General features: G+C 42.5%; 1 long non-coding RNA gene across 1 annotated transcript; it reads left to right on the forward strand.

The window, feature by feature from the left end:
• The first annotated feature begins 591 nt into the window (after positions 1-591).
• On the forward strand, positions 592-15,025 carry LOC130355693 (uncharacterized). The gene is made up of 3 exons (XR_008888631.1): positions 592-832; positions 1,583-1,877; positions 11,978-15,025. It is a non-coding gene; the product is annotated as an uncharacterized LOC130355693 (long non-coding RNA).
• The last annotated feature ends 9,753 nt before the right edge of the window (positions 15,026-24,778 follow it).

Consider the following 24,778-nt stretch of genomic DNA (forward strand, 5'->3'; position numbering starts at 1 on the left):
CAGCTGTTGCAAAAGTACAACTCCTAGCATGTACGGACAGCCAGAGGGCATGCTGGGAGTAGTAGTTTGCAAAAGCTGGAGGCACACTGGTTGCAAAACACTGAGCTGGGTAACAAACTCTGTGTTTCCCAACCAGTGTGCCTCCAGTTGTTGCAAAACTACAGCTCCCAGCCTGCCCAGACAGCTGAAGGGCATGTTGGGAGTTGTCTCCAAACTGTGGCCCTCCAGATGTTGCAAAACTATAACTCCCAGCATGCCCCAACAGCCTTTATATATGTGTACTGCACTATACCATATATCTATAAACCATACATCTCACCATCCCCCCATATCCAAACTCCAGCCATACATTCCCATTTATCATTTAACCCCTGCATCTTTTATTTCATCCTCCTGACCGCCCTTATGCCATTGCACCACTTCCACTTATACATTCTCCAGCCCTCGCTGTACAATGTACAATACACACTAACCTGTGCACCGCTGACAGCCCAGCGTCAGCGGTGCCATGACAATGTCGACGCTGGCCGGAAGTGACATGTCGGGAGTCTTTGCTTTGCCAGAAAACGCCGGCACCGCCAAACAGGGATGATTACCCACACACTGAGTCTTGTTAACCCCATCTAATCACCCATCCTTCTTATCTTCTCTCTGCCTGCAGAGTTTTCTTAACCCCAGTCTTTTTAACCCCTGGGGTTCATTCCCTCTCTCTGATAGAAGAGCCTCTTTAACCCCAGTCTGCAAGCAGATTCCATTTTAACCCCATCCAACCATTCCTTATCCATACTCTCTCTCCCCAGCACACTTTTAAAGGCACCTATCCAAAAAAGTGGTAAGTAAAAAAGTGTCTTACTTACCATATACGGCAAGTCAATATCATGAACCATGCTAGCCCTATTGCACATAGATTGAACATTTATTTTACTGCCTGTCACATTCATATTGGATGTCCTCACCTTATGCCGAAACATACCATTATGTACAGGGCCTGCTTAATTATGCATACACAACAGGAATCATATGTAATATTTATGATGTCTGTTCCTACCATAATTTCTTTTTGTTGAAACCGACTATCACCAAATGAACCAGTCTGAAATTGCCCACATATATCCTATATCCAATATCCTATAATGTGTTCCAGTTAGAAGCCTACATATACTACACAGGTTTTATACATACATAAACACCTTCTTGGCATTTTAGTAATCCCCACTTACAAGCTCCATATTTGGTCGCCCAGGGCGAATACATTTTTATACCAAATGCAAATACTCATTTTACACACTGAGTTACCACGTGTATATATATATATATATATATATATATATATATATATATATATATGTGTGTACGCAATAGTTACCACATATGTGGAGATATATATACATACTCTCCCATCCTAGCATATTCTAGTACTGTCAATTTACTAATAAGAATTTTTTTTCTTTTTATCTATTTATCTATAATACAAAAAAAAACGTATTTCTTGTATACATTTATCGTGTTGTGACCATGTGGATATATATATATATATATATATATATATATATATATATGCCCATTTATGTGTGTGTTTTAGAGTACTGCCAAATTGGACCTGAGGAAGGCACCCTTGAGTTCCAAAATGCGTTGTCCGTATTTCTCAGTAAAATATTTGTTGTCCTGTGCCGGCCTGTGTCCGCTTCATTGTGTACAAATCAGAGCAGCCCCTCCAAGACCGCCTTTTCCAAATTCACTATCACATTTTCAAGCTGGGCCCACGTTGGGAACCCAGAATCGGTCCAAGTGCAGCAGCTCCTTTTTCAACCAACCAAATGAACCTCGATCACCACAACCTACAACAGACGTGGAATCAATACGTCATCACCTCATAGGTGAGTACATCACTTGTGGTGGAGGGATCACACCCAGTCGAAATACACTACAAGGGAGCACCCCCTGTCTCTTTTTAATCTCTCCCATCCTCGTCAATCTCATAATTTGCATTATTTTTAGGTTCAGTTTTCCATCGCTTTGTGATTATTCTACTGCCTTGTGACTCACAGAGAGAGCATTCGGAGTAACCCATAACAACTAATCAGTGATATTGAAGCTTTTCTTGTTCTAGTTTCAACTTTGCAATATTTTGTCTGTCTTTGAGAAATTGTTCTCATAATTGAAACTGGCAATGTTATTTTAGTTCTATTATTCATGAATATGTATTTGTATTTAAATTCGAGTAAGAAATAACTGGAACATATTGTGGATCACTTGGGGGAAAAAACAGCTAAAAGAGTATACAAAGAAAGGAACACTTTAAATTAGATGTATAGACTACATTTATGTGATTAGTGAAGTTATATGCCAAGGCATTGGGCAGTGTGTGCAGGATTGGGATGTAACAATCCCTCCTGCATCATAGAAGTGACCATGTGCAGACATAAACTGTCGTACTATGCAGTCTGGTGTGGAAATCCTATGTTCAGGTATGCTGTTAGACAATTAGGTTGATAAAGGTGAGTGTTACGCCGAGCGCTCCGGGTCCCCGCTCCTCCCCGGAGCGCTCGCTACACTTCCCTCACTGCAGCGCCCCGGTCGGTTCCACGGACCCGGGGCGCTGCGTTACCACCTCCGGCCGGGATGCGATTCGCGATGCGGGTAGCGCCCGCTCGCGATGCGCACCCCGGCTCCCGTACCTTACTCGCTCCCCGTCAGTTCTGTCCCGGCGCGCGCGGCCCCGCTCCCTAGGGCGCGCGCGCGCCGGGTCTTTGCGATTTAAAGGGCCACTGCACCGCTGATTGGTGCAGTGGTTCCAATTAGTGTTTACACCTGTGCACTTCCCTATATCACCTCACTTCCCCTTCACTCCCTCGCCGGATCTTGTTGCCCTAGTGCCAGTGAAAGCGTTCCTTGTGTGTTCCTTGCCTGTGATTCCAGACCTTCTGCCGTTGCCCCTGACTACGATCCTTGCTGCCTGCCCCGACCTTCTGCTACGTCCGACCTTGCTTCTGTCTACTCCCTTGTACCGCGCCTATCTTCAGCAGCCAGAGAGGTTGAGCCGTTGCTAGGGGATACGACCTGGTCACTACCGCCGCAGCAAGACCATCCCGCTTTGCGGCGGGCTCTGGTGAAAACCAGTAGTGACTTAGAACCGATCCTCTAGCACGGTCCACGCCAATCCCTCTCTGGCACAGAGGATCCACTACCTGCCAGCCGGCATCGTGACAGTAGATCCGGCCATGGATCCCGCTGAAGTTCCTCTGCCAGTTGTCGCTGACCTCACCACGGTGGTCGCCCAGCAGTCACAACAGATTGCGCAACAAGGCCAACAGCTGTCTCAACTGACTGTTATGCTACAACAGTTACTACCACAGCTCCAGCAATCATCTCCTCCGCCAGCTCCTGTACCTCCTCCGCAGCGAGTGGCCGCTTCTGGAATACGACTATCCTTGCCGGATAAATTTGATGGGGACTCTAAGTTTTGCCGTGGCTTTCTTTCCCAATGTTCATTACACTTGGAGATGATGTCGGACCAGTTCCCCACTGAAAGGTCTAAGGTGGCTTTCGTAGTCAGCCTGCTGTCTGGAAAAGCCCTGGCTTGGGCCACACCGCTCTGGGACCGCAATGACCCCGTCACTGCCTCTGTACACTCCTTCTTCTCGGAAATTCGAAGTGTCTTTGAGGAACCTGCCCGAGCCTCTTCTGCTGAGACTGCCCTGTTGAACCTGGTCCAGGGTAATTCTTCCGTTGGCGAGTATGCCGTACAGTTCCGTACCCTTGCTTCAGAATTATCCTGGAATAATGAGGCACTCTGCGCGACCTTTAAAAAAGGCCTATCCAGCAACATTAAAGATGTTCTGGCCGCACGAGAAATCCCTGCTAACCTACATGAACTCATCCATCTTGCCACTCGCATTGACATGCGTTTTTCCGAACGGCGTCAGGAGCTCCGCCAGGATATGGACTCTGTTCGCACGAGGCGTTTCTTCTCCCCGGCTCCTCTCTCCTCTGGTCCCCTGCAATCTGTTCCTGTGCCTCCCGCCGTGGAGGCTATGCAGGTCGACCGGTCTCGCCTGACACCCCAAGAGAGGACACGACGCCGCCTGGAGAATCTCTGCCTGTACTGTGCTAGTACCGAACACTTCCTGAAGGATTGTCCTATCCGTCCTCCCCGCCTGGAAAGACGTCCGCTGACTCCGCACAAAGGTGAGACAGTCCTGGATGTCTACTCTGCTTCTCCACGTCTTACTGTGCCTGTGCGGATGTCTGCCTCTGCCTTCTCCTTCTCTGCTGTGGCCTTCTTGGACTCTGGATCTGCAGGAAATTTCATCTTAGCCTCTCTCGTCAACAGGTTCAACATCCCGGTGACCAGTCTCGCCAGACCCCTCTACATCAATTGTGTAAACAATGAAAGATTGGACTGTACTATACGTTTCCGCACGGAGCCCCTTCTAATGTGCATCGGATCTCATCACGAGAGGATTGAACTGTTGGTCCTCCCCAATTGCACTTCTGAAATCCTTCTTGGACTTCCCTGGCTTCAACTCCATTCCCCAATCCTGGATTGGTCCACTGGGGAGATCAAGAGTTGGGGGCCCTCTTGTTCCAAGGACTGCTTAAAACCGGTTCCCAGTAAACCTTGCCGTGTCCCTGTGCTTCCTCATGTAACCGGTCTCCCTAAGGCCTATATGGACTTTGCGGACGTTTTTTGCAAAAAACAAGCTGAGACTCTACCTCCTCACAGGCCTTATGATTGTCCCATTGACCTCCTCCCGGGCACTACTCCACCCCGGGGCAGAATCTATCCTCTGTCCGTCCCAGAGACTCTTGCCATGTCTGAATACGTCCAAGAAAATTTAAAAAAGGGCTTTATCCGTAAATCCTCCTCTCCTGCCGGAGCCGGATTTTTCTTTGTGTCCAAAAAAGATGGCTCTCTACGTCCTTGCATTGACTACCGCGGTCTTAATAAAATCACGGTTAAGAACCGCTACCCCCTACCCCTCATCTCTGAACTCTTTGATCGTCTCCAAGGTGCCCATATTTTTACCAAACTGGACTTAAGAGGTGCTTATAATCTCATCCGCATCAGAGAGGGGGATGAATGGAAAACGGCATTTAACACCAGAGATGGACACTTTGAGTATCTGGTCATGCCCTTTGGTCTATGCAACGCCCCTGCCGTCTTCCAAGACTTTGTTAATGAAATTTTTCGTGATCTACTATACTCCTGTGTTGTTGTATATCTGGACGATATCCTGATTTTTTCTGCCAATCTTGAAGAACACCGCCAGCATGTCCGTATGGTTCTTCAGAGACTTCGTGATAATCAACTCTATGCCAAAATAGAGAAATGTCTGTTTGAATGCCAATCTCTTCCTTTTCTAGGATACTTGGTCTCTGGCCAGGGACTACAAATGGACCCAGATAAACTCTCTGCCGTCTTAGATTGGCCACGCCCCTCCGGACTCCGTGCCATCCAACGTTTTTTGGGGTTCGCCAATTATTACAGGCAATTTATTCCACATTTTTCTACCATTGTGGCTCCTATTGTGGCTTTAACAAAAAAAAATGCCGATCCCAAGTCTTGGCCTCCTCAAGCGGAAGACGCCTTTAAACGACTCAAGTCTGCCTTTTCTTCGGCTCCCGTGCTCTCCAGACCTGACCCATCTAAACCCTTCCTATTGGAGGTTGATGCCTCCTCAGTGGGAGCTGGAGCTGTCCTTCTACAAAAAAACTCTTCCGGGCATGCTGTTACTTGTGGTTTTTTTTCCAGGACCTTCTCTCCGGCGGAGAGGAACTACTCCATCGGGGATCGAGAGCTTCTAGCCATTAAATTAGCACTTGAGGAATGGAGGCATCTGCTGGAGGGATCAAGATTTCCAGTTATTATTTACACCGATCACAAGAACCTCTCCTACCTCCAGTCTGCCCAACGGCTGAATCCTCGTCAGGCCAGGTGGTCTCTGTTCTTTGCCCGATTTAATTTTGAAATTCACTTTCGGCCTGCTGATAAAAACATTAGGGCCGATGCTCTCTCTCGTTCCTCAGATGCCTCTGAAATTGAACTCTCTCCTCAACACATCATTCCTCCTGACTGCCTGATTTCCACTTCTCCAGCCTCCATCAGGCAAACTCCTCCAGGAAAGACCTTTGTTTCTCCACGCCAACGCCTTGGGATCCTCAAATGGGGTCACTCCTCCCATCTCGCAGGTCATGCGGGCATCAAGAAATCTGTGCAACTCATCTCTCGCTTCTATTGGTGGCCGACTCTAGAGACTGATGTGGTGGACTTTGTGCGAGCCTGCACTATCTGTGCCCGGGATAAGACTCCTCGCCAGAAGCCCGCTGGTTTTCTTCATCCTCTACCTGTCCCCGAACAACCTTGGTCTCTGATTGGTATGGATTTTATTACTGACTTACCCCCATCCCATGGCAACACTGTTATTTGGGTGGTCGTTGATCGATTCTCCAAAATGGCACATTTCATCCCTCTTCCTGGTCTTCCTTCAGCGCCTCAGTTGGCTAAACAATTTTTTGTACACATTTTTCGTCTTCACGGGTTGCCTACACAGATCGTCTCGGATAGAGGCGTCCAATTTGTGTCTAAATTCTGGAGGGCTCTCTGTAAACAACTCAAGATTAAATTAAATTTTTCTTCTGCATACCATCCTCAATCCAATGGACAAGTAGAGAGAATTAACCAGATCTTGGGTGACTATTTACGACATTTTGTTTCCTCCCGCCAGGATGACTGGGCAGATCTTCTACCTTGGGCCGAATTCTCGTATAATTTCAGAATCTCTGAATCTTCCTCCAAATCTCCGTTTTTCGTGGTGTACGGCCGTCACCCTCTTCCCCCCCTCCCTACCCCCTTGCCCTCTGGTCTGCCCGCTGTGGATGAAATTTCTCGTGATCTTTCCACCATATGGAAAGAGACCCAAAATTCTCTCTTACAGGCTTCTTCTCGCATGAAGAGATTCGCAGATAAGAAAAGAAGAGCTCCTCCCATTTTTTCCCCTGGAGACAAGGTATGGCTCTCCGCTAAATATGTCCGTTTCCGTGTCCCGAGCTATAAGTTGGGACCACGCTATCTTGGTCCTTTTAAAGTTTTGTGTCAAATTAATCCTGTCTCTTACAAACTTCTTCTTCCTCCTTCTCTTCGTATCCCTAATGCCTTTCACGTCTCTCTTCTTAAACCTCTCATCCTCAACCGTTTTTCTCCTAAATCTGTTCCTCCCACTCCTGTTTCCGGCTCCTCGGACATCTTCTCTGTTAAAGAGATTTTGGCCTCTAAAAAGGTCAGGGGAAGAACTTTTTTTTTAGTGGATTGGGAGGGTTGTGGTCCAGAAGAGAGGTCCTGGGAACCTGAGGACAATATCCTGGACAAAAGTCTGATCCTCAGGTTCTCAGGCCCCAAGAAGAGGGGGAGACCCAAGGGGGGGGGTACTGTTACGCCGAGCGCTCCGGGTCCCCGCTCCTCCCCGGAGCGCTCGCTACACTTCCCTCACTGCAGCGCCCCGGTCGGTTCCACGGACCCGGGGCGCTGCGTTACCACCTCCGGCCGGGATGCGATTCGCGATGCGGGTAGCGCCCGCTCGCGATGCGCACCCCGGCTCCCGTACCTTACTCGCTCCCCGTCAGTTCTGTCCCGGCGCGCGCGGCCCCGCTCCCTAGGGCGCGCGCGCGCCGGGTCTTTGCGATTTAAAGGGCCACTGCACCGCTGATTGGTGCAGTGGTTCCAATTAGTGTTTACACCTGTGCACTTCCCTATATCACCTCACTTCCCCTTCACTCCCTCGCCGGATCTTGTTGCCCTAGTGCCAGTGAAAGCGTTCCTTGTGTGTTCCTTGCCTGTGATTCCAGACCTTCTGCCGTTGCCCCTGACTACGATCCTTGCTGCCTGCCCCGACCTTCTGCTACGTCCGACCTTGCTTCTGTCTACTCCCTTGTACCGCGCCTATCTTCAGCAGCCAGAGAGGTTGAGCCGTTGCTAGGGGATACGACCTGGTCACTACCGCCGCAGCAAGACCATCCCGCTTTGCGGCGGGCTCTGGTGAAAACCAGTAGTGACTTAGAACCGATCCTCTAGCACGGTCCACGCCAATCCCTCTCTGGCACAGAGGATCCACTACCTGCCAGCCGGCATCGTGACAGTGAGCTTGACTTATTTTGTCCTCATCTATTAGTGGAGTAAAGTGACAAAGAACATCTCTCAAATGCCCAGCATTGCACAAGCTGTCTATTTATTTTAAAGTGAAACATATGAAGATTTGGCTCAATTGCAGTGGTGCTGCTGGGAATTGACCATTTGTTGCTGGGTGTCTTAACATATTACCATTGGTTCCTGAACCCTTAAAAAGCGATATTATCTTTAATTATTACTAGGAAAATCTAGTAGGATGTAGATCTGTGGTGTGTTCAAGAAACTAGGTTTTTACTTTTGTTTCCCAATATATAAATCCCACCATAGACTGCTAATGTAGTGGTCACCATTGTTCAATTCTCAACTGGGATAGTAATCATTGTCACAGATAACTACTCCCTTGATTGACCATTGACTTTCTATATAGAAAATGACATGTCACCACTGCTCAACTGTGTGAGTTCTTAGTTGTGAGAACACCTTGTGGTGCCCCCCCTGGACAATCCATACTGCATAGACTATCAAGGAGGTGGTCACCCAGTTGAGAAATAACCATTGGTGACCACCCTGTGACAGCACTAATTTGCAGAACAGGCACAAAGTATCAATAACCATTTTGGCATAAATAAAAGAAAATAATTATTAGAGTAGCAGCTGTGTCATTCATACAGTTGCAGTTTTTGTAACACACCACAGGTCTGTGGCACATTCGAATTCGCAATATTTTGTGAATATGTGGACGAACATTCATCCTATGTTCGCGAAATTTGCATATTCGCCATGTTTGTTTTTGTTTCATGCAAAAACTCCTAATGAAATTCACATGGGCCGGCATTTATCATTGTAGGTGTAAGTGAAGCATTTTTTGACACCTTTTTTGTGTGTGCTGGTAATGTGTAGGAGCACCAAATTTATTAAATGGTCACTGAGCATTTGATACATTTTGCGCAGGTCACATTTTCAGAAATTTCTCTCTTCACATACACCAAAAAGCTAAGCTAAGTCTGGGCTGGTGTAGTTTTAGAGACTTTTCAGTGGCTTTGCGCCTTTTTACAAAAAGGCACAGTTCATAAAACCCTTCCATATCATGTGTATTGCCAAAATCAGTGGATTGCATCTCAAAATCAGCAGAAATGTGTAAACTAAAAGGTGGAAAAAAGGCGCAAATAAACCCTGCTTGTGCCTTTTTTGCGCCTTTTCTAGACACAAAAAACTGTCTAAAGACGATGATAAATGTCGGCCATAGTGCACATGCTCAATGATATCTTTCACCTAAAAGAAGGGAGGGATCAGTGTCCAGTCTGGAAATGCCAATATTCACATAAATATTTGCATAAAAAACAACAAATATTTGTCATTACGAATATATATCACTATATTCTAAATATTCACAAAATCGTGAAGTGCCGACATTCGCGGTAAAAATTGGCATTTCGAATATTCGCGCTCAACACTAATCATTATGAGCCACAATATGTAAGTTAGTTAAACTATAGTAGCCAATGACAGCAATGTTGGGGTGTAGATGTTAGTTTTATGTGAACACGCCATTTAAAAGTGTTATACTATGGCTAGTAAAACACATATTTCTAGTTATCCTTTAGATTAGTTGATTATTTGTTAGAGAGTTTTTTTTAAAGAATGCCAAATCAACAAGTTGCCATATTTTGACCAAATAATTAAACAGAGAAACTAATGTGGTACTTTTTACTACTTAGAGGTTGGCCACAGCAATGGGGCAAATGAATTATTTGAAGCATTATAAAGGAATCTTTGACTTGCCTGTAGTGTTTGTTAACCACAGCTTCCAAGATAAGGCAGATTATAAGTGACTGGGAAACAGATTCAGTAACATGTGAACAGCTTCGAGTTGACTACAATTAAATGAAGCAGAATATAATGTACTTATAGTCCAACTAACAACAATACAAATAAAACAGGTGCAGACAGTCCTGTCTGATTTACACTCTGCATAGGTCTTAAGTGCTTTAATAAACAAGATTTATAGCTTTTCTATTTGAGTTGGCTTAGAGTATAATAGCGACCTCTAGCTGTGTGATAGAACAAATCACCTTCAGGCCTCAGTTGTCTCACAGGCATACCTCAAATCAACAATTATCTAAGTACAGGAGTTTGCAATTGATTGTTTTCCTAAATCACTCTTTTAGGGAGAATCAGTGTTAAGCCCCAACACAGGTCAGGTTTACAGCGTGTTCCACTTCTATCTCTACACAGAAAATAGGACAGCAATAATTCCCACTAATTATGGAGGGGTAAGAGGGGGGATGACATCATATATTGAATATTCATCTTAGAATGGTTTAATCACTCACAAGTATCTTCTACATTTATTGAAATATTTCTGAGAATTGACTAACCACTTTCAAGTTTCTGTTACTATTTGCATGTAATAAAATACTTGCCTACTCCGGAGTTACATTTATCTTGTAAAAGACCTGAGAAATGACTTACTACAGAAACCATTTCACAGAAAGGTCACTAGCTACTAACTGAACATCAAAAAGACTTCGAGATTTTAGTGTATACTCTATATAACTGCTATATGACAATTGCTATTTAGCTGATTTGCTAAGTAACCAGTTAATATGTTCATTCATTATGTACAAGTATGTTACTATTTAGTACTAATTTTAGTACTATTCCTGTATTTCAATTTTTTCGGGCTTTACTGTCAAGGACAACATCTGCAAAGAGTTTGTATGTTCTGTCCAAGTTTGCATGGGTTTCCTACCCCACTTTAGGTTAAGGCTGGGTTCACATCATGTTTTTACCAATACGGGACCGCATACGGCTGAGGGGAACTAAAACCTTGCGCTCCCATATCTCTGCCGTATGCCGCCCGTATGTAATTAATTTTAATGAGCCGACCGGTGTGAAATGCTGACTCCAGTCGGCTCATTTTTGCCCCGTATGCGGTTTTCCACCGGACCTCAAACCGTGGTCGACTATGGTTTTAGATGCGGTGGAAAACAGCATATGGGGCAAAAATGAGCCGACCAGAGTCAGCGTTTCACTCCGGTCGGCTCATTGAAATGAATTACATACGGGCGGCATACAGCAGGGATACGGGAGTGCAAGGTTTTAGCTCCCCCCAGCCGTATGCAGTCCCATATTGGTAAAAACATGATGTGAACCCAGCCTAATTTATATTCTAAGCCCCAATGGGGACAGAGACCAATTTAAGTGAAAAGTATACAGTGCTGTGAAATATGTGTGCACTGTATAAATAAATAAATATTATTATCATCTTAAATGAATGAACACAGTATTATTATGACTTTACAGTCCTCCATTAAGCCATGCAGATATACCTGACCACAATGGGTCAGCTTGGTCCAATATCCTTACACATGGATCTTATGGTACTATCAATAATGTCACTGCAACCATTTTAATTTGGGTTTTGCAGATAAAACATGTTGATTGTAAAGACTAGAGGCACCAGCATAGATTTCCTAAACCATTTGGTATCCATGGATACCAGAGGCAAGGGAGCCTGTCACTATCCAAACATACATCTATGTACAGATTATGCTGCATTAATTAATATTCCGTACATTTATCCTATACAGTACTGTCAGTGTTTAATTACACTGTGACAAATATGTTTCTATATTTTTTCATATCTATTAAAAAATATATTTGTCTTTCAAATTATTAAAATAGACTTAAGTAATAATAAAACATCAAGGTTAGACTTGTAGCAAATATTACAAACAGTAACCAAAAATGAAGACATCTTTATTAGCTTCCCTATGTGGACTCGGAGCTATCACGTATTTGCTTATATATTAATTTCTCTTACTAATCATAGCTGCTTTGTACTTACAGCAAACGACCAAGCAGTCGAAGCATGAAGAATACTGCTATTTTGGCAAGTTCCAGCTGGGCGTAATATGGCCACATTTCTGCATCTGTATTACAGCTCCAAGTCCTGCTCCAACCATGGATGGATAAACCATGAATTTCTGATTGGCATGGTGCCGATGTCTGGCACCCCCACCAAACTGCTGTTTGATGCCTGCACTGCACAAAAAATAGAGCAGTCAAGAGCAGTTGGCTCAAATCACTGTACAGTGGCTTGGTCTGGCTACTGCAGATCAGCTCCCATTCACTGGAGCCGGAGATAAGCTGCAGTTACGAGGTGCAACCACTACACAGTAAATGGAGCCAACTGCTTCCTGCCCCACTCAGTGTGCACTGAAAAGCTGATTAGTGGGGTGGTCACAGCTGATCAGGGATTGACAGTCTATCAATCATGTAAGCCCAGAATTCCTCTTTACTGACCTTAACAGCATCATAGGAGTAAATTTTATTTTCAGTTACTGGACAAGAATACAGGCTAGATGAGCTTGTCTGAAATGGATCTCACTTTAGTATCTTATTTTAGCCTGTCCCCATCACAATGATCTATCATGGCATCATTACTGGCCCAGATTTATCAATCTGCCTGAAACCCTAATTGTGTGTTTTTCTCAAAGCAACCAATCACAGCTCAATTTCCACTTTACTGGAGATCGTTAAGATATGAAAGCTGAGCTGTGATTGGTTGTTATGGGAAAACCAGACAATTAGGGTTTCAGGCTGATTGATAAATCTCCCCAACAGTATTGCTAAAAAAGATTTATCAAGCTATTTTATTGTAAGACTTGCAGAGTACTCGGCAAGTCTTACTATAAGATAGCTCGATAAAGCTATTTTTTAATTTTTTCGTATTTTAAGGAAATATTTTATTGTAATATTATATGATTCAAGAACTGGTCTATATGGCTACTAGGAATGGGCGAACCGAAGCTGACGAAGTCGAATTCCTTCCGAATTTCATGAAAAATTTGATTCTGAACAAATCCGAATTTCCTCACGCTTCGAGGAAAGGAATCACTTCATTCACCATTTTGTGTGGGCTGGGGGGCTAAATTGGCAGCTACACGTGTGAAGACATGGGGAAAGGAAGTCTGGAAAGGTGGGTAGGCAGGATCACCCTGAATCACATGGTGGCATGCAGCCTATCAGCACCCAGCCAGCCCTGTGATGTCACAGCCCTATATATCCAGCAGTCATTGCCAAAGACGGGCATTTGCTGAGAGAGCAGAGACTGTGTGTGCACACTAATTACTTTACCATTACTGACAATACAGATCTTTAAAGTGGTGAATCCAATAACCTCAAGCCTGCATTTCTTTTTGCTAGAGAGAGCAGACACTGTATGGTCACTAATCAGCGTTACTGACAATACAGATCAGAACGGGGGAAATCCATTGACCTCAAGCCTGCATCACTGCAGGCAGGCAAGGAGAGTTTAGAAGTAATTTCATAGTCTGCCAATTGAGATCATCATAAGAAACATATGGTCTCCCGACCCTGCTGCCACATCCAGACTCTGTCATTGTGCTGCTCTGCGGCAGTGATTCTAATAGCGACACTTGTAATTTGCATGTCATACTGAATAACAGTATTATTTCACTACCCCAGCACACTCCCTATGCATGTTACAGCAAGGCAAAGTGTTGTACACCCCTATTAAGGATCTCTGTAGCCCGGAAATAGTTGTTTTAATAGTGATTCACCGTGATTATATTCGGATTGAACCAAATTTTTCCGGACAATTTGGCGAATCGACCGAATCAAATTTTTTAAAAAATGTGCCCATCTCTAATGGCTACCATACCTAACTGTCTTCTTCATGCTAGCTTTAGGTCTACTTTCTTTTTAGCGTCTTTACAGACTACTTGTTTGCCGTGTTTGTATACCGTGTGCACCATAGTAATGTCATTGAATGTCTAATGGTATTTTTAAGCTGTAGAATCATAGCAATAACTTCATTTTTTACAAACCCTGGCATACAGTATTTTATAGGCTAGTAGAGTTTGTATAGGCTTGTAGAGTGTTTGGCACATACAACTTTTGAACATACAGTTGAAATTTTTATAGTGACATGCACCCTCTCTTGAACCCTATTTAGGAATATAGTGAGTTAGTGGGACCCTATGGAAGGCATAGGTGTCCGGAATATTCTCTGCCCATTTGGCATAGAACAGAAACACTGTCTGCTTGTAGGCACAAATGATAAACACCATATTTGCAATTGCCACCCATTCTATGTGGGAGTCCTATTTTAAATGTGACACTTCATTTTATCGCGCATTGGTAAATTGTTGTAAAGAGTTTGTTTGTAGGAGTTAATTAAGTCAATTCATAGTAATTTAAGATTAAAGTACCCTCAGTAGGAGCAGATAAAAGACCCTCATGAAATGGCTAAATGTGATGTCTCTGACGTGGTGTCCCTTTTAATTAATAGATATTGTAGCTAATAAGATGCACAAATAGAGTAGCCATCTGTAAATAAAATGTGTTGAGCTTCTTGCTGGTCCTTCTCCTTTTTTAATGAGCCAATTCACCTTGTAAAGGAAGAATTATACCATGTTGAGGAGGAGTAAGGTTAAATCGTGTGCAAACTGCAATGATTTGTTTCTCATTTATATATCTTGCCTCTGACAAGTAGAAAGAAACAAGAGTTGAATAAATCACCAGAGAATATTCTTAACTTGTGTTGATTAAAGAGAATTTCTGGTCATTTCTGCCTCGTTTTTCCAAGTCAGCAATCATTTATCATAAGCAGAATCAGCATGCTATTAAGTCAAAAGCTATTTGCTGTTTAATATTTAAAACTGGAATATTGAAGAGTAAATAAATGCAAAGTGTCTTAGATGAAGTTCATGGTTGTATGTGGTAATGAAAAATATTACTATTGCATATATACAGAGTGTTTACAATATTATTATAAATACTATTACAGTATATATCACTTCATGTATTTGAATTTGCAAACCAGTGTATATATTTGCCCTTCTGTATAGCCTTCTGAATGGCCATGTACCTAAAACATTCATGCGCATAAAATCCAATAACAATTTATTAAAGGCTATGGATAACATTGCAATGATTTTTTAATGTTTATTTCCTTAATGCAAAAATAAATAGTCTTTATTACAAATTTCCTACTATTTAGCTATTACAGAAAAAGATCTTTCTGATCAGACTGACTCTCTGTTCTCTCAGTGTTAGCTATAACAATAGGGGGGAATGATTTACACACCTGCTAAGATTGTGAGCAAGTGCAAGAGAAACACAGGCAGGAGAAAGAGACACACCAAGAAGGTAGTTTGTAGGGAGACAAACATGTAGGGGGGGGGGGTTATTTGTTTATTTATCATTGTATTATTTAATCATTTGTTGCAAATTTTTGTGCTAAAGGTGATTTGTGCAAAAATGTTGTATCTGTGTCACTTCCACATCATTTTTGCAGTGGTAGCTGATTCATCAAATGCACCAATTTTAAATTGTCACAAATGTTTGTGCTGTCATTCCAAATTTTAGTGTAGTCTCACTCCTCCAGGGGTGTAGCTATAGGGGGTGCAGAGGTAGCAGTCGCATTGGGGTCCTGGTGTATAAGGAGCCTCCAAAGCACATCTGCCCCATAAGAAACCAGTATTATAATTGGCACATTGGGCCCTGTGACAGATTTTGCATTGGGCTCAGAAGCTACAAGTTACGTCTCCACCCTATATTACACTATGAAAAACTCCTCCGCAGACATATAAATATAGCCCAAACAACAAGCTGGAGAAGCCATTGAAGCAAAAATAAGTATCATTTTTAATAAAGACTTTTAAAGAAACCATTTTTTCACCTTAACATGTACAAAATAAGAATACATAAATGCTTTTCAATTGTGTCCATATTCTTTAACTTCTTCACGCAGAATCACTTCAGGCACAAGTCCTGCTGTTACCGGCAGGATAAAAGTTCTGCAACACACCTCAGCACCATCTGGGGATCAATCACAGTGTCTCAGCTGACTGAGGGGATGAAAGTTCAGATCCCCCGCTCTGCCCGCCCCCAGAAGACTGGACAGAGTTGGGGAAGATGACCCCGAGAGCTGCGGGGGCCAATGTTGTGGGGGAGACATACCTGAGGACTGGCGCAGGCAGCGGGAGGAGGCAGCGGCAGCATCAGAAGCAGCAGTGAAGATTGCTGTAAAGTGATCTTCACTGCTGCTTCTAGGAGTTTAAAAACTACAACTCCCAGCATGCCTAGACAGCCTTTGGCTGTCCGGGCATGCTGGTAGTTGTAGTTTTGCAACATTTGGAGTGCCACAGTTTGGAGACCACTGTGCAGTGGTCTCCAATATGTGCTCTTCCAGATGTTGCAAAACTACAACTCTTAGCATGCCTTGGCAGTCTAGGCATGCTTGGAGTTTAAGTTTGGCCACATCTGGAGGGCTACAGTTTGGACACCACTACAGAGTGGTCTCCAAACAGTTTTTCAGTTGTTGCAAAACTACAACTCCCAGCATGCCCTTCGGGCATGCTGGGAGTTGCAGTTTTGTAACAACTGGAGGCACATTGGTTGGGAAACATTGTCTGTTTCCTAGGTCAGTGTTTCCAAATCGGTGTGCCTCCAGCTGTTGCAAAACTATTACTCCCAGCATGCACTGACAGACCATGCATGCTGGGAGTTGTAGTTTTGCAACAGCTGGAGGCACACATGTTGGGGAACACTGAGTTAAGTAACAAACTCTCAGTGTTTTGCAACCAGTGTGCCTCCAGCTGTTCCATAACTACAACCCCAAGCATGCACCGGCAGCCAAAGGGCATGCTGGAAGTTGTAGTAGTATGCCTCCAGTTGTTGCATAACTACCAGCATCCCAGCGTGCCCTTCTGCTGTCACTGCATGCTGAGAGTTGTAGTTTTCCAACAGCTGGAGGTTTGCTTTCCCCATGGGAATGTAGGGGGTACATTCACACAGGCAGGGGTTAACAACAAGTTTCTCACTGTTACAAGTTTGAGATACAGCAAATCTTCTGCTGCAGCTCAAACTCCCAGCGGGAAACTCACTGTGAACCCCCGCCCGTGTGCATGTACCCTAAAAAACACTACACTACACAAAATAAAGGGTAAAACACTACATATACACTACACCCTTAAACAGTCCCCTCCCCAATAAAAATGAAAAACATCTGGTATGGCACTGTTTCCAAAATGGAGCCTCCAGCTGTTGCAAAACAACAACTCCCAATATTGCCGGACAGCCATTGACTGTCCAGGCATGTTGGGAGTTTCGCAACAGCTGGAGGCACCCAATTTGGGAATCACTGGCGTAGAATACCCCTATGTCCACCCCTATGCGATCCCTAATTTAGTCCTCAAATACGCATGGCACTCTCTCACTTCGGAGCCCTGTCGTATTTCAAGGCAACAGCTTTGGGCCACATATGGGGTATTTCCGGCTTTTACCCCTTATGAAATGGTAAAGTTGGGGGTCTACTCCATGGTGTTGCCCCATACTTTTCATTTTCACAAGAGGTAAAAGGAAAAGAAGCCCCCCAAAATTTGTACCTCAATTTGTCCTTAGTACGGAAATACCACAGATGTAGGCGTAAAATGCTCTGTGAGCGCACAACAAGGCTCAGGAGTGAGAGCGCACTATGTACATTTGAGGTGATTTGCACAGGGGTGGCTGATTGTTACAGCGGTTCTGACATAAACACAAAAAAAAAACACCCACATGTGACCCCATTTTGGAAACTAAACCCCTTAAGGAATGTAACAAGGGATATAGTGAGCCTTAACTACCCACAAGTGTTTGAACAATTCATTAAAGTTGGATGTGAAAATGAAATTTTTTTACTTTTTCAATACAATGCTGGTATTCTCCCAAATGTTTCATTTTCACAATGGGTAATAGTAAAAAAGTTGCCCATAATTTGTAACCCTATTTCTTCTGAGTAAGGAAATATCCCATTTATGAATGTAAAGTGATCTGCTGGTGCACTACAGGGCTCACAAAAGATGGACCGCCATTGGGCTTTTTTTAGAGAGAATTTGGCTGGAATTGAAGGCCATGTACGTTTGCGGTTTTTATAATGGATTAATTTATGAGGTATTTTTAATATGAAGACCCCTCAAATCCACTACAAAACTGAACTGGTCCCTGAAAAATTTCAATTTAGAAAATTTTGTGAAAAATTTGAAAATTTCTGCTGAACTTTGAAGCCCTCTGATGTCTTCAAAAAGTAAAAACATGGCAACTTTATGATGCAAACATAACGTATACATATTGTAAATGGGAATCAATATATAATTTACTTGGAATATCTATTTTCCTCACAAGCAGAGAGCTTCAAAGTTAGAAAAATGCTACATTTAAAAAGAAATTATGCAAGTATCAATGAAAATTTACCACTATGATAAAGTAGAATATGTCATGAAAAAAAACAATCTTGGAATCAAATTCATAAGTAAAAACATCCCAGAGTTATAAATGCTTAAAGTGACAGTGGACAGATGTGCAAAAAATGCTCTGGTCCTTAAATGGGCACTGTCACCAACTTTATTTTTTGATATGTTGTAGTACTTATGTACTACAACATATCTCTAATATACTTTTATTATTATTTTTTTCATTAAAAAGGTTTAATTTACATTTAAAAACCGGCTACTGAAAAAGGACTGATTTTGGAGTGGCAATCAGTCCTTTTTCAGTTGGGACAGGCGGGAGTCAGTCAATCAGACAGGCAGGAGCGAGAGCATTGGCTCCCCGGCCACTGGCTGGGAAGCCACTCCTCCCGCACATCGCCGCCGCCTCGTTGCCGCCGCTGTCCTCCCTGCACACCCGCTGCCGGACTCTGCAGTAATACAAGTGTAATGAGGGAACGGGGTATGCTGGGCGGGGGGGGGAAGAGGAGGGAACGGGCTAGTGCCGTAGCGGGGGGGGGGGGCTAACGGGCTAGCAAAAAAATAAAAATAGGATGGTGGGAGCTACCCTTTAAGGTCAAAATGGGCTTGGTTCTTAAGGGGTTAAAGAGTACAATAACAATACCAATAGATCTCTAATGTCTTTGTTTATTTATCTGCTACTTATATGCAACACTTGCCATGTCTACATAAAGAGGAGGGGGCTTCATAGCATATGCAAAGTTCTCATCACATTGTCCTCCTTGCAGGGACAGCAGAACTAGGCGTTGACGTCCATAATAAAAGCTATGAATCTGTAAAGTACACTATACTTTTATTAAATTGTAACGTCTGAATGTTTATTGATAAATAGAGGAGGTTATGATTTAGAAACTCAGAGGCAATTTATACTGAAAGTTGTTAAGGGAAAAAACCTTAATGGTGTGTTCACACGTTCAGGTTTTTAATAGCAAATATTGAATGCAAAGCCAGGGACAGATTATAAATGGACACATAAAGGAAAGAATTCTGATCTTTTTAAATTCATTCTTGGCTTTGCATTCAACAGTTGCAATTAAAAGGCTGACAGTGTGAACAGACCCTTAAAGCTCTGAAATGAAATATCTCCAACCATTCAGTAGCTCCGGATGATTCTAGGAGATCAGGACCTCTGGACCTTTTCCTGTATGACATTTAGATGACCCATCTAATGCCATTTAATGTACCTCATATGCATCTGTAGCAGATAGGTAATTTGTCTTCTACTTGGAGATAGCGCCAGAGTTCTGAATCTCCAGACATTAAATAACAAGCCAAGAGTTCCTGCGTCATGACAGCACATGCCCCATTATCCATTTGACGATACTAACATTATATAATCTTTTTAAGGTCTTGCTTGCAGACAGATTGAGCTCTGCCGTCACTGGACTCTTTCTATGATAGCAAGTTCCAATAAGGGGACCTGAGTGTGAAATGGATAGTCTTATTTAAATATTACGGTTTAGTGCTCCAATAAAGTGATAATTCTGCTTATGTATTGGCTTATTTCCATGGAAACAATGCTATCATTGTCATGTCAAATGATTTTCTTTGTTGGGACAGACTAAATAGACCAGGTCTGTGTCACTGCTGTGAAAAGCAAAAGTGACAAATTGAAGAACATGTCTTGACTGTGAACATAATCATCAGTAGAGTAACTAAAGTAAAAATAAAAGATTATTTTCAGTATGGTACTCTAAATGTATTGGTTCTGTATTGTGAGGGCTGTGAGAGAATGGAATACACCATATGGTACCATGATCATTTATAAGGGTCCCAGTTCACAGAACTGATGGTAATTCCAAACGTAAATCAATGATATACAGGGTAATACAAAAAAAGATAAGGCCTATTGTTTACAAAATTTCTAAAGTAACACCAGTGGTAAATGGCCGCTGGCTGAAAATCTGGAATATGTTTTCTTTTTGACGATAGCAACCAATCACAGCAAGGCATTAGTTTTCAAGAGCCAAATGTGAAATGTGTGTGACATAACATGGCAGCAGAAATACTTTTTTATGTGTTGAATTTTGCAAGGACCGACTCTGTTGTGTCTGTACAGCAAAGCTTTCCCAATAAATTTGATTAAAGGGGTGCTCCGGGGAAGTTAAGAAAAATAAAAGTGCCCCAAAGCCACCAAAATTCCTGTTATGTGTCCCCTGTAGTTATTCATGTGGTTTTGGCAGCTCTTGTTGCCCCTTTAGTCTCCGTAACCCCTTAAGGACCAGGCCCATTTTGTCCTTAAGGACCAGACCAATTAAATTTTTGCATTTTTTTCCTCCTCACCTTCTAAAAATGATGTCTTTTATATTTCCTTCCAAAGACCCATATGAGGGCTTGTTTTTATTTTTCCATATGCGAGGCTGTATAAGAGCCAATTGTTTGCGCCATGATCTGTAGTTATTATCAGTATCACGTTTGCTTAGGTTTTACTTTTTTTTAAAATGTTATACATTTTTTTTGGAATAAAATGTGATTTTTTTTTTTTACGTTTATGCCGTTCACCATACGGCAGAATTAACAATATATTTTGATAGTTCAGACTTTAACGCACACGGCAATACCAAATATGTGTATTAATTACTTTTTTTTATGCTTTTTTTGGGGTAAAATGGGAAAAATTGATGTTTTAACTTTTTATTGGGGAGGGGATTTTTCCAATTTTTTTACTTTTTAATTTTTTTTTTACTTTTTTACACTTTAATAGTCCCCATAGGAGAATATTTATAGCAATCATTTGATTGCTAATACTGTTCAGTGATATGCATAGGGCATAGCACTGATCAGTGTTATCTGTGATCTTCTGTTCTGGTCTGCTCAATCTCAGACCAGAGCAGAAGACCCCAGGAGATGGCTGGAGCAAGGTGAGGGGACCTCTGGCCGCCATGCTGGAGCGCTGCGGGATCATCCAGTTAAAGTACCGCACTGCCGCAGATGCCGTGATCTGTATTGATCACAGCATCTGAGGGGTTAATGGCAGATATCCGCGCAATCACAGATGTCCGCCATTACCGGTGGGTCCTTGGCAGCTGATCGCGGTCATGGCAGAGCGTAAATGTACGTCATGGTGCATTAAGTACCTAGGAAGCATAACGTACATTTACGTCCATTGTCGTTAAGGGATTAATGTTCTTTTTCCTTGCTTGCAACCCAGACTACAACTGCCAGAATTGCTTTAACTGTCCGTGTGCATGCTGAGTTTTCATCAGCACACATTACATGTCTTTTCTTTTAAACTATCCTTCCCCCCAGCAATAAATCATGCTATGCTCTGAATGGCAGCAGTCATTGACTAGGTCCACAGCAAGAAAAGAGCAGAGTTATGTGCTGATTTGGGACGTCACATGGTGTTTGTCTTGCAGGAGCGTGGGGGCTAGGTCTCAGTGAGGGTTTTACACAAAGGCAAACAGGATCTGAATATGACGTCTTTCTCTCACTCCCTGCATGTAAGTGACAGCTGAAAGAGGGAAACTGCTCTATATAGCCAATGAATTATATTTATACAAATAAATAGGTTTGTGAGAGGGAAAGGATTGGCAATGGTTTAGTTCCCCAGAGTGCCCCTTTAATGTGCTCCACATAGAAACTCCATTTTGCATCATTAAGCAAATTGAAAAGTCAAACAGTTCCCACTAGTAAATAACCCAACACTCTTTTCAGGGCCATTTTGTATTTTATACAAACATCTGCGTTGTATGCAATACATATTACATTTTCATTTCCATTTGGATGCTACTCCATTCCTGAACAAAACTTTACCAGAATGTTGGTTTGTTTGTGCCAGAAACAACAATTCACCGTTGTTGTGCTGGCCTCCATGATCACCAGATCCCAGATCTAACACCATGCAACTTCTTTTCTTGAGGCTATAGTAAAGGGGTACTCCACTGCCCAGTGTTTGGAACAAACTGTTCCGAATGCTGGAGCCGGTGCCGGGAGCTCGTGGCATCATAGCCCCGCCCCCTCATGATATCACGCCCTGCCCCCTCAATGCAAGTCTATGTGCCCCCTCCCATAGACTGCATTGAGGGGACGGGGCGCGACATAATGATGGGGCGAGGCTATGACGCCACGAGCTCCCGACACCAGCTCCAGTGTTGGGAACAGTTTGTTCCAAATGCTGAGCAGCAGAGTACCCCTTTAAGGACTCTGTGTATCAAACCCCCCTAACCCCACCACCACCACCGGCTACAGGATCCGAATAATGTGACATAACTCATCACTAAACAATAGAGTCCATATTGAAGGATATGCTGGCACGTGTCAGGACAGCGCTGGACTAGATAGTGCGTCTTTTCATGTTATTAATTTGCTATGTTCTCTATGTTATGGATACCAAGGCTATCATTTTGCACCATCCTTTTTGAATGATCCTGAGAAGATCAATTACATTTAAGGTATTCTTGTTTTTTTATTTAAACATTTTTGGTGAAATAAAAGAAACACTCATATCTGCATATTTTACAATAACTAGAATGTTGCATTATTGTAAAGTACAAGCATTAGAAAGCAATCTTATACATGAGTCTCATTCTCATAGCGATACAATCAATGCTTTTTTTTCCTGTATTTACTGGCATATAATTTACTTCACGCATCATTATCATTTACCCCAACATGCATAATGCAATGCCTTTTTGTCTTCCATTACTATAATTTAAATATTTATAACAATTCACAAGTGTGTAAGCCGACGGTAAAGATGTAAAAATATGATGCTGAATAAAATATGTTCTTGAATATAAATAAGTGAAGATTTTATATTTGAAGATAAAGACTACATTCTTTCACAGCTGGGAAATCCTAATGAATCAGATACTAAGTGGTAAGGAATACCAGCATGTTTAAATCCACTGCACTGTATGCCCCTATTATACGCGGCAGAAAACCCCATAGGTTTATTATGTCTCTTCATAGGCTACAGCTTGGAAAATAGAAAATAATTTTAGCGTGGTGACATTCAGTTCTGGAAATGAAAGTGTGGTTCCTCTTCTTACTGAAATCTCTGTGTGATAGATGCCTTAATGATTGGCATTAGCTCCTGGAATATTTTCCTATGAAGATATATATAAATATATATATATATATATATATATATATATATATATATATATATATGTGTGTGTGTGTGTGTGTGTGTGTGTTTGTGTGTGTGTAATTAATCGTCACCAAAGATATATATAACCCTACATATATAGTAGGTAAGGGTATGTATTTGCACTTATGACACCAAAAAGAGAACCATACCACAAATTAAACAGAAAAGTAATAGAATGTAAAAAATAAACTTTATTAATACAATTTAGTAATAAAAAGTAGATATTAGAATTAAAACAAAAAAGTAGTAGCAATAGATAGGCACTAGTGGACATACAAAGATATAGGACAATGGTAGGACCCAAATACATCAAAATATACAAGTATAAGGAGTAAATGCCACAGTAGCTGGTAGAATACAAGAATAATACCTGCCAAAAGTATACAATAAAGGGTGCCAAACCATACCTACACCTGAGAGTCATGTGCCAGAGAGGGGGCCGTCCCCATCATGTTTGTTATTTTTATTTTTTTTTCATTAATTACTGGCCATCAGAGGCTGGCAAGCTAGGGAGTGCCACGTTGAACCAGGGGGTGGGGGTTGGTGGGGGGACACTAGAGGGTGTTGGTGATATAGCACTGGCTGCTAAATTATCTGACAAGCCTGCGTGCCGCACATCACACACCGGTCAACCCGTGATTCCGGCCGACGTGTCCGTCCCTTTTCCTGCCCAGCAACCACAATAGAGAAGCAGAGTAGCAGATAGCATTCCTGGTACTGTATTTATTATATGGGGGACTGTGTATGTGAGTATATGGGTGCTGTGTATGTGTGCAGTGTATGGTGGCTGTTTATGTGTATATGGAGACTGTGTATGCGTATATGGGGGCTGTGTATGCATATAAGGAGCTGTTTATATATATGGCAGCTGTTTATTTGTATGGGGATGTGTATGCGTAAGGTGGCTGTGTATGTAAATATGGCGGCTGTGAATGTGTATTGGGCTGTGTAAGGGTATGGGGCTATGTATGTATAAATGGCGGCTGTAAATGCGTATGGAGGCTGTGCATGTATATATGGTGGCTGTTTATGTGCATGGGGCTGTGTATGTTTATGGGGCTGTGTATTTTGGTACAAGATACCATAGGATATTTTCAGATGTCTTGCGCAGTCTGTCCCTTATTGGGCATAGTTGTTTAAGAAGGACTTACACAATATAAGGTTGTCATGGTATGGCTCACTGTATGTGTTATTATGAAAATTATGAAAAAAACAACGTAAACATATCTGTAAATACTCTTAGTCCCAGTAAATTAATCC

This window comes from Hyla sarda, chromosome 2 (assembly GCF_029499605.1).
Source record: "Hyla sarda isolate aHylSar1 chromosome 2, aHylSar1.hap1, whole genome shotgun sequence".
Classification (NCBI taxonomy): Eukaryota; Metazoa; Chordata; class Amphibia; order Anura; family Hylidae; genus Hyla; species Hyla sarda.